The following is an 11940-nucleotide window of genomic DNA, read 5'->3' as shown; positions in this document are numbered from 1 at the left end:
GTACTTTTTTTGAACTAGGTGCAATACTTAGGTAATATTATTATTGATAAAAAAATTATATTAAAATACAATGTTAAAAACTTTAATAATATTAGCAATATTAAAAAATTTAATAGTATATTATATGAATCAGTAGAAACGTTTATATTATTTAAATTTGGTAAATTATAACTCCGCACGACCACGCAACTCGAAACACAAGTACGCAAATACGGTTGCGTGAAGCGTGGCTCGAAGCCGTGCAATTTACGAGACTCGCTCGGTCTGTATGTCCTTGTATTCGACAAAGTAGGCCACACTTGGATCTACAGACAGAGCGCGTCTCGTAAATTGCACGGCTTCGCGCAATCGTACTTGAGACACTGTGTCAGGTGAGGTGTTTGAAAATTTAAGTAACTTGATTCTGTGTGATTCTGTGGTGGGAATTTCTAAAACTTTTAAGTGTGTGGTTTTTGACCGCTGTGAGAAATTATTTATTTAGTGTTGTGTTTATAATTTAAACTCTTGTAGTCCCGATAAAACCCACCATAGATGCTATAAGAAATCAAAAAGATATCAATTTGGGTTTTCCGCCATCCATATCCAGAATACCCTCCAATAAAAAAATTATACCCCAAAGGAAATTTTTTCCAACAAAAAAAATTAAAAAGGGAAAGAAAAGTTCAAAATTGCAAAAGTCGTCCTCAGAAGAAGCCAATATGCTAGCTGCAAAAGTTTTAATTCAAAAATAATTTATTTTTTTATGTGTATCAGTTCAGTATATATGTTTTAAAATAAGTTTTGTTTTATTTTTTGAGAAAAAATAAAAAATACAGCATACTTACAGTACTTTTTTTGAAATGCTATTTTCCAAAGTTTATAAAATTTCTTACGCTCGATTTTATATCAATAAAGTTAAAGTGGACTTTAAATTTAAAGTTTTCTTACTGTAAGAATTGCATTTTTTAAGGTAACACACACTTTAACTTTATTATGAAATCGAGCGTTAGTCAAAATTCTAAATGCTCAGTAAATAATAACAACAATTAGGTACTTAGTATTGAAAACAACATATTTTGTAATTTGAAAAAAACAACATATTTGCAACATAGATAACAAAACTGTTGTATTACCTACCTTAAACAAGATTATAAAAAAGAAGAAGAGTTCTTTTTGACTATTGACTTTGATAAGATATTATTACGTTTTTGAATGACGGATAAGTTTGTAACAATACATTTGTATTTTAATTAAAATAAAACTATTAAAATTAGCCTCAACTTCTATAAAGAGTTTATCCAGAGAACGAATAAAACAAAAACAACATGCTTTGTTACGTATTTTAAAAAACTCTCCATCATGCATGCTCCATGAGAAAAGAAAATATAAAACTAATTTCATCCTTATCGTGTCTCAGATGGCGTAGCTACTTTTGCTATAACTACTCAACGCTTTGCTACTCTACCTACCTACATACAATTTGTATTATTTTATCAAAAAACAAGCATTTACATACTCTGCAAATTGTATATTTTGCTTTGCATTTTCATATGAAAAAACCGCGGTATTTATCTTGAACTTTTTTTGAACAAGGTGCAATACTTAGGTAATATTATTATTAATAAAACAAAGTATATTGAAATACAATGTTAAAAACATTAATATATTATATTATAGTATACATATGTATCAGTAGAAACGATTATATTTTTAAATTTGGTAAATTATAACTCCACTCGACCAGAGTACGACCACACAACTCAAAATACAAGTACGCAAATAAGGTTGCGTGAAGCGTGGCTCGAAGCCGTGCAATTTATGAGACTCGCTCGGTCTGTAGATCCTTGTACAGGCCACAAGCATTTCACCATTTCACGTCACACGTCACATTATGGTCACATTGTTCGTTCTGTGGTCATGGTCAATAATTTTAAAATTTTATATTTGTTATTGTTATTATTTGTTCCCAAGTTTCCTTTCCTTTCATAGATAATAGATTTAAGAGGGTGGGGCTTCCGGCTTCCTTTGTTTTGCTTTGTTTGCATAATGTGCCTGTGCCATAATCATAATATACAGTTAATGCAATAATAAATTATATTGGTGTCTATTATTTGCGTTACTCATCTATGGTTACATCTTCGCTAATCATAAATATCAACAGCATAGAGGTAGGTTGAATGATCTTTTTATCAAAAAAGTCGCAATAAATAATATGTTTTTCTATAATATACCTACTCAGTCGATTGTCTAAAGGCCGGTACTATCTGTTCCGATCAAACCCCGGAATTTTCTCTGACAAAATTCCTCTAACCGGCATTAATTCGGAACAGAAAGTACCGGCCCTAATTAAAAGTTGCTTAGTTTGTGTAAGTGCAGAGTCTTCTACGCCCTACGCCCGAAAACAAGTCTTCATAGAATAAAGAGAAGTTTTATTTATTATAAAAAATACTTATAAATCTTAATACACCCAAGAGTAAGAAAATAAAAAAAGTATTAGTATGATAAAATTGATCCAAAACATGGCATAACCCAGACATCCAAAGTGAAAGTTATCTTCCAACACCAAATTGTTCTATATGGTCCACATAATGTTCAGAAAAAAGTCACCATTTTGAGCGTAGGGTTTGGGGGGGGGGGGGGAGAAATCAGGTAAATTGGTAGTTTTCTATACAAAAATGTTCTACATTTACAAAAAATACAATTACAATGTTTCTACATACAAAAAAAAAATTAGATGCGATCTCTGTAATACCCAGTTTTGTCAATCATGTTGGAAATAAGAGTTTTGCAACTTGCTAGCACTAGAAAATTGAAGTTTGAATGTGATAACTGTCAATCATCTGCAACCATTCTCAATCCTGCTATTGATGGTAAGTTTCAGGCACTCCAAAAGCACTTTGAGGCTTTACTAGATTCGACGAACGCTGGCTATCAAAAATCAGTTGAAGAGTTGAAAAATGATACTTCGTGAGAGCAATATTCAGATGATTCATACATTAAATGGGTGTAGCGGTTCAATGTCCTTGTTAAACATAAACGCGACATCGCTGGCTAAGGACCCAGATGTACTATCCCCTTCAGTTCCTTGTCCACCACTAGCACCACCTGTATTCGCCGAAAATGTCTCGGGGATTCCAACTGATTCCATACATGAAAAAGCTAAATATAGGACTACTAGTTCTAAGAAACCACCCAATGTTAATCATAAAAACAACGTTCCACTTTTGCAGAGGTTGTTGGTACCATTGCTGATGCTGATTTTGCTGGAGTTGAGCGAATGAGATTTATTCACTTAACACATTCGCGGTCATGACTGCATATGAAGTCATTTACTCCATAAGAATACGTGTATAAAATGACAGCGTGTCCGCGAATGGGTTAAATAATATTAGCCCTGGTGTATCTGAGCATCAGGTGAGTGATTACATAGTAAAAAACATTCCTTGTTGAAGAAAGATTTTTCAGTTAAAGCATTGACATCTAATGATTACTATTGCTCGTTTAAAATTGGTATTCGTCAATCATTCTTTGAAGCTATGCTGCAGCCAGATGCATGGCCTGTTAGGGTCACAGCTAGAGAGTTTGTGTCAAGACCGCAATGCAGGCGGTTAACATACAAATGAATGACTTTTAGGTAGTGTCAATTCTGACGAACTGAATATTTGTGGTCAAAATGTTGGAGGTCCACGTGCCAAGTTGTCTATACTGAAGCCCAGCATTTCCACAACAGATTATAATGCATCAAATGGCTATTACAGTGTCTATTATCAAAATGTTAGAGGACTACGGACCAAATTATCTATATTGAAGCGCAACATTTCCACAACAAATTATATTATTATTATTTTTACTGAAACTTGGTTAAATGGTGAATTTCATGATGGAGAATTAGGTTTCGATGACTATAATGTATACAGAAGATATCGTTCCGCAGATACGAGTACCTTACAAAGAGGCGGTGGAGTTTTAATTGCAGTTCACAAGTCTCTCACAAGCCGTCAGTTGGACACTTCTCAAACTATTGAAAACTTGTTTTTTGTAGTTGGTAATAATTGTTCTCAAGTGATAAGTAGTGTTTACATACCGCCAAAGGCATCATTAGATGTATTTGAAACATTTTGTCAGGATGTAGACACACTTACCGAAGAATATTCTAAAGCTTGTTTTCATATATTTGGCGATTTTAATGTTCCTAATTGTGACTGGCGAATGTATAATCTGGCATCTGAAGCTACACCTAATGTACAAGCTAATCTTCTTGAACCTAATGCTATTGATTTATTATCAAATATATTCAATAATCTTTTTCAGTGCTCGAATATTGTGAATGAGAGAGGTGTTCTATTGGATTTAGTATTTTCGCAAAGTCTTCTCATAGTGTCAAAATCAATAGATGATCTCATTAACCCCGATAATCACCACCCTCCACTTGTAACTTCTTTAAGATTTAAAAATACTAACACTGATAACATTCCTGAACAATATTATTACGATTTTAAAAATGCAAACTTTGAAGTTATTAATGATTGTTTAGGTGCAGTTTTGTGGGATGATTTGCTGTTGGGAAAGTCTTTAGATGAAATGATTAATATATTTTACAATGTCTTATAGACTAAGAGCCGCTATAGGTGAAAATTCTTAATCATTTTAGGCACGACGGGACCCTATAACTTAAATAGTAGAACCTAAAAGAAAACGTTTGAACACTGTGCCGTCACTTTTCAGTGGCACATGCGTCTACAGTGGCGCATCAAACTTTCCACTTATGGACGGGATACATAAATTAAAAAATACCCTCCTTAATTACCAGAATTTCATTTTTTTCATTTTTTTAAGTTTTATGTGATTAAGACATAAGATTCATCGTAATTTTAACCCACCACCCCCTTCTCCCTGACCCCACCATCAAAAACTTTATTTTTCGATTTTATTTTTTTTTTTGTGGGATACAATCAATTTTAAAATTTCAAAAAATTTACACGCATAGTTTAGGGTTTTTATAAAACACGTCTATTTTTTATAGACCTGTAGGTTGAGTGTACATAACCTCAAAAAAATTTTAATTTTTTTTTTGAAAAAAAGTATATAACTTTTTTTGGAGAATAGCTGCAGATCTAATTTTTTCTTAGTCTTGTGTATTTTATCAAACACTATATTTCTAATTTTTTTTCAGATTTTTCTGTAACGTTGGTCACCTTCAAAAATCCAAAAAACTGTTTTTTAAGGGGGTTTTGGGGGGTTTGAACGTGTTTTTCTGATTTTTAAATATTCTAAAGAACTCAGTTACTTCAAGTTACATATAACCTATAAAAACAAAATTGATTTGATATAATATATTATATAATATTATTATGAAGTCTATAAAATAGGGAAAATCCCCCAAAACCCCAAAAAAAACAGTTTTTCGGATTTTTGAAGGTGGTGAGACTTACGGAAAAATCTGAAAAAAATTTAAAATATAGTGTTTCATAAAACACACAAGATTAAGAAAAAATTAGACCGGCAGCTATTCCTCAAAAAAAGTTATACGCTTTTTTGAAAAAAAAAAAATTTCTTTTAATTTTTTGAGGTTATGTACACTCTACCTATGGGTCTATAAAAAATAGGCATGTTTTATAAAAGCCTCAACTATGCGTGTGAATTTTTTGAAATTATAAAATTGATTGCATCCCACCAAAAAAAAATAAAAACGAAAAATGAAATTTTTGATGGTGGGGGCAGGGCGAAGGGGGTGGTGGGTTAAAATCACGATCAATCCTATGTGTTAATCACATAGAACTTAAAAAAATAAAAAAAATTAATTCTGTTAGTAAGTTCTGTTAACTTTTAATTTATTTATCCCGTCCATAAGTGGAAAGTTTGATGCGCCACTGTCGACGCATGTGCCACTGAAAAGTGACGGCACAGTGTTCAAACGTTTTCTTTTAGGTTCTACTATTGTAAGTTATAGGGTCCCATCGTGCCTAAAATGATTAAGAAATTTCACCTATAGCGGCTCTTAGTCTATTATATTCAATAATCGAGATTCATGTCCCCATCAAAAAAAATTCTGCTAAGAAATTTCCTCCGTGGTTTACACCTGAATTACGGGAACTAGTTATACAAAAAAAATGGCACACCAAGAACATAAGACATTGTTGAATTTAGACAGTTACGACAAATTTTCGTGTCTTAGATCTCATTGTAAAGTACTCTCTAACTCTAAACAATGCTATAATCAGTATGTGAGTGATGCCCAGTGTTCTACACAGGGTAGGTTGTTTTGGAAATTTGCAAATGCCAATAAGGACCAGAATTCTTTACCGTCTGAAATGTTCCTTGATAATGTTAGGTCTAATTCTATGTCTGAATCTGCCAATCTATTTGCTTCTCATTTTCTATCCGTGTATCGTAAGGATAATATAAGTCAACATCAAATACTCGTAACTGATAGTGATCAGAATGTTTCTAATTATTCTGTTAGCATCTCCGAAGTCTATCAACATCTAACTAATCTGAAACCACGGAAAGGTCCAGGTCCTGATGCAGTACCTCGTATCTTATTGAAATACTGTAGTTTTGTATTAGCTCGTCCCTTATATTATATATTTAATGAGTCATTATCATCAGGACAATTCCCAAGTTACTGGAAATTGAGTTATATAACACCAATTTATAAAAGCGGTAATAAGCATGATATAAAGAACTATCGTCCTATATCTATACTAAGCACCATTCCCAAACTGTTTGAAGCCATATTAACAGAACATCTATCATTAGTATTTAGGCACAAAATAGCGTCTCAACAATATGGATTTTGCAGTGGCAGATCTACAGAAGTCAACCTTCTATATTTTATTAGTTATATAACACAAGCAATGGAGGCAGGTCATCAAGTTGATGCTATTTATACAGACATCAAAAGCAGTTGACAGGGTTAATCATGAGCTCCTATTAACTAAACTTGAAAGTTTTGGTATCACTGGATCGTTAATAAAATGGTTTGCAGATTATATTTCCAATAGAAAACAAATTGTACGTTTTAACAGTATTAAATCCAATGAAATTTCTGTAACTTCTGGTGTACCACAAGGATCCCACTTGGGACCTTTATTGTTTAATCTGTTTATTAATGATATAGTTAAAAGCTTTCACCATGGTGTGGTACTCCTATTTGCTGATGATTTAAAGGTATTTTCTGTAATAAGGTCAAGTGATGATGCTGAAAAATTACAAGACGACTTGGCTAAACTTCAAAGTTGGTGCATCAATAATGGTATGGAACTGAATACAAGTAAGTGTCATGTCATGCGTTTTTATCGAACTAATAACCCTTTACTATATGATTACAGCATTAATACATCTGTTCTTTCATCACAAACTGTAATCAAAGATCTTGGAATATGGCTAGATACCTCACTAACTTTTCATGAGCACTTTAAAACCATCATTAACAAATATTTGAGGCTTCTTGGATATATCAAACGAGTTACTTCTGATTTTACGTCCATCCAACCATTAAAGATTCTATATTGTTCGTTGATTAGATCTCATCTGGAATATTGCTCTTCAGTGTGGTCTCCCTATTATCAGTTGTATATTGATAAAATTGAGAATGTGCAACATAAATTCCTTAGACATGTTGCATTTAAACTTGGCCAGTATATGCATTATGACGATATTTTACAGATGCTAAATATTAATACATTAAAAAGCCGTCGATTACATCACGACTTAAGTCTATTATTTAAGCTGGTTAACTCACAAATTGACTGCCCAGATATGCTCGCCAAAATTAATTTCGCAGTTCCCAACCGCCAGACAAGACAATTGGTTTCATTTTCTGTACCAATGCATAGAACAAATTATGCTCATTATTCGTTCTTATCTCGAAGCCAAAGAATTGCAAATTAATTTCAGGAACTCGACTTTTCCTACAGCTTAAATAGATTCAAGGCCGTATTGTCAAATATCACTTGACGACGGTTATTATCAGATGTAGGTACCTACTTTTTATGTTTATTATTTATATTATTTGTCTGTATACTTTCATGTTTAATTGTCTTGTAATTTTTAGCTTATAAATGTTGTATTTTGTTTTAAACCTTTAACATGTTAATTGTATTTTTTTAAATTATCATACTTGTTTAAAAATTGTACTTATTTTGTAAAATGGGTTCGCCCATAAATAAATAAATAAATACATTGAATTTGAAATAAAAAAGGTCCTATGCATAATCCTTCTAAAATGAACGGTTCCAAAGTTACGGAGGTAGTATAGTGTAATTAGTCCAAAAAACGCCTAACCCAGACATCAAAAGTAAAAGTTTTCCTCCAACACCAAATTGTCCTATATGGTCCACGTATTGTTCAGTAAAAAGTTACATCATTTTGAGCGTCCCGTTTGGGGGGAGATGGGAGAGAAGTCAGTAAATTAGTAGTTTTTTACGTTTTTCGTCAATAATTCTAAAACTATGCTTTAGCGTAAACAATGTTCTATACAAAAGTGTTCTACATAAACTTTAAACAAAAAAGATCCTATACATAATTGTTATAAAATCAACGGTTCCAGAGTTACGGAGGGTGAAAAGTGGAGGTTTTCGATACTTTTTATATTATTTGGACAATTGATGATTATTTTGGGTGGTGAGGTTGACGTTTCTTCAAGGGCTTATCACTAACATACCATCGGCCACTGAAATAGCAAATTTTATTTACAAAAAAATTTCTTTCATCAGTAAAATAATATTATAAATTGGCCAAAAAATATAAAAAGTATCGGAAACCTCCACTTTTCACCCTCCGTAACTCTGGAACCGTTGATTTTATAACAATTATGTATTGAACTTTTTTTGTTTTAAATTTTATGTAGAAAATTTGAGTATAGAACATAATTTACACTAAAGCATAGTTTTAGAAATATTTACGAAAAACGTAAAACAACCACTAATTTACCGACTTCTCCCCCATCTCCCCCCAAACCGGACGCTCAAATTATTGTAACTTTTTGCTGAACAATATGTGGACCATATAGAACAATTTTGTGTTGGAGGAAAACTTTTACTTTGGATGTTGTTCTGAAGCTATTTCCTTGTGGCATTTTTATAATTACGTATTTTTTATGGGAAATAAGCCACAATTTTACTAAAAAATGAATTTATTAACGTTTCGAAGCCCAAATCGGGTTTCGTTGTCAAAATACAAAATACTATTAAAATAAAACAAACATGTTGATATAAAATAAAATAAAACAACATTTCCTTACGTATTTTTTATGGGAAATAAGCCACAATTTTACTAAAAAATGAATTTATTAACGTTTCGAAGCCCAATTCGGGTTTCGTTGTCAAAATACAAAATACTATTAAAATAAAACAACATGTTTGTTTTATTTTAATAGTATTTTGTATTTTGACAACGAAACCCGATTTGGGCTTCGAAACGTTAATAAATTCATTTTTTAGTAAAATTGTGGCTTATTTCCCATAAAAAATACGTAATTTTACTTTGGATGTCTGGTTAGGCCTTTTTTGGGACCTATTATAATATACTATCTCCGTAACTTTGGAACCGTTCATTTTAGGAGGATTATGCATAGGGCCTTTTTTATTTCAAATATTATGTAGAATATTTTTGTATAGAAAGTTGTTCATGCTAAACTGCATAGTTTTAGAAATATTGACGAAAAATGTAAAAAACTACGAATTTACCAATTTCTCCCCGCTCTCCCCCCAAACCCGACGCTCAAAATGGTGTGACTTTTTTCTGAACATTATGTGGACCATATAGAACAATTTGGTGTTGGAGGATAACTTTCACTTTGGATGTCTGGGTTTGGGTCTAGTTATTGGGACCGTGCAAGTTCGGCAAAGCGACACCTGGTTTCTACGTTCAGCAACATTTTTAGCACTTTTAATTATATTGGCCAATTATATTAGTCCTGGTTACTGGATAATTGTCAAGCCATAGTCCAAAAAAATAATAAGAAAAAATAAGATTCAGGTTATGTTATTAAAACGTAAACAATTGTATGTAGTAAATAAAATTAGTTATTAAAATGCAGTACTGCAAGCAAAATACAATTAATTAAATTTACTTGTATATAATAATTGCATATCATATCAATATTGTGGAGCAATATATAATTTTTTTTCTTCAATGACAGTAGGTATGAAATATACGTCAATTTGACAATATGAATTATTTAAGAAAGTTGCAATATTTCTCTGCTATTCACGCACGATCGTTTCTCGTATCCCCTCCAAGTACTTGCGCACCGCTAATACCATATATTTCAAAAAGATAATTAATAAACATCATCATCAACGGTGCTACAGCTCTATGAAAGAGCCTCAACCTTCCCAAGTCTATTACGCCAGTCAGTCCTATCCATTGCCAACCGTTGCTAAGTTGCTCAGCCTATTTTTCTCCCATCCTTCGGCCTACCCCTATTTCTACTTCTCTATTTCTATTAATAAACATACATTATTGGATAGTAAAATTCTGCAAAATGACTTGGATAAAGTATATAATGGTCTATTTCAAACAATTTATTATCAAATATCGACAAGTGTCATATTATTAGTTTCTCAAAAACTAACACTTCAGATCTGTATGAATATAATATTGGTATAAATGTGTTGTCTAGAGTTGATGAGATGAGAGATCTAGGAGTAATTTTTGATAAACAATTAAATTTTAAATCTCACCTGCATGCTCTATCATCTAATGCTAACAGATCTCTAGGTTTTGTAAAAAGGAATACAAAAGTTTTTTCTGTATCCGTTCTTCGAGTTTTATATTGTTCAATAGTTCGATCATCCCTAGAGTATGCTTCCATTATTTGGTCTCCTTATTATGAGGTTGACAAGGTAATGGTAATGGTATATCGGGGCAGGGCCTACTTGTGAGCCCTTCAGACACTTAGACCTCCTACGGCGGGTCCATTGTATCACCCCTATCTTGCTGATCAGATCAGGTCCATAAGAACCTGGTCTTCGGCGTTTATGGGGCCCAGGCTGCACCGAGCTCCCGTGCTAGTCCCCCAGAAACCTTATGGCCTCACAGAAAGCCACAAGTCTCTTGAAAGACAACTCCCTCACCTGGCTCGGCTGCATATATGCTGATCCCAGGATCTGCCACCTCCAATAGGCCAATACCGGGCACTCCCAGAGGACATGTGAGGAGGTTTCCTCCTCCTAGTTACATAGACGACACCATGAGCCATCCGCCAGTCCAAGCAGATGAAGGTGCCGTCGGAGTCTACAGTGGCCGGTGAGCATACCGACCACCAGGGAGCATCTTCTACGATCCAGAAGAAGCAGTTGGGCTGTAAGACTTTTGGATGGCCCCACTATGTGGAGCCTGGCCTGTCTCATACCTCCACAACTGGCCCAGGAGTCCTGGAACCTCCGCAGAAGAAGCTCCCTGAGACTACCCCGACCAGTACTGAAGGGCACTCCAATCACAGGTTCGGGTCCTACAGGCAGAGAGGATGAGCCCCGTCTTGCCAGGGCGTCAGCCCGTTCGTTACCTTCCACACCTGTGTGTCCCGGTACCCATACCAACCTAACCCTGTTGGTTATAGCAACATCATCCAGCACTCAAGAACCAGCTTAGAGCTGATCTTGGGTGCTTCCAGAGCCCTTAGCGCTGCCTGGCTGTCAGAGCAGATAGAGATGGTCCTGCCTGAGCAAGCATTATCTGTAATCTCTTGAGTACGTGCCAGGATCGCAAAGATCTCGGCCTGAAAGACTGATGCATGAGAGCCGAGAGCCTGGCTAGACTCAAATCCGTCTCCACCTCCATACACTCCAGCACCTGCCCGCTCGTCTGTTCTGGACCCATCTGTGAACCAGGTGAGCCCACTCCGACAGATTAGTGTAGGTTCTCGTTCTACCCATTCATCCCGGTCAGGAAATTGGACCAAGAAGGAGGATGAGAAATCAAATTGAGGGGACATGCTGTCCTGTACCATAGAAA

The 11940-nt window shown here is 34.2% G+C and overlaps 1 protein-coding gene across 1 annotated transcript in view; it reads left to right on the top strand.

Moving 5' to 3' along the window:
- Positions 1 to 1921: 1921 nt before the first annotated feature.
- The window catches only part of LOC114340076 (putative ankyrin repeat protein RF_0381), a 39841-nt gene continuing 29822 nt past the window's right edge, over positions 1922 to 11940 (top strand). Inside the window, exon 1 of the mRNA XM_050656032.1 lies at positions 1922 to 2147. The gene's annotated coding sequence lies outside the window, so the exon portion shown is untranslated. The remainder of the gene's footprint in view (positions 2148 to 11940) is intronic.

The sequence above is a fragment of the Diabrotica virgifera genome, chromosome 7 (genome assembly GCF_917563875.1).
Source record: "Diabrotica virgifera virgifera chromosome 7, PGI_DIABVI_V3a".
In the NCBI taxonomy this organism is placed as follows: domain Eukaryota; kingdom Metazoa; phylum Arthropoda; class Insecta; order Coleoptera; family Chrysomelidae; genus Diabrotica; species Diabrotica virgifera.
This window is presented reverse-complemented; position numbering and strand designations above follow the sequence as displayed.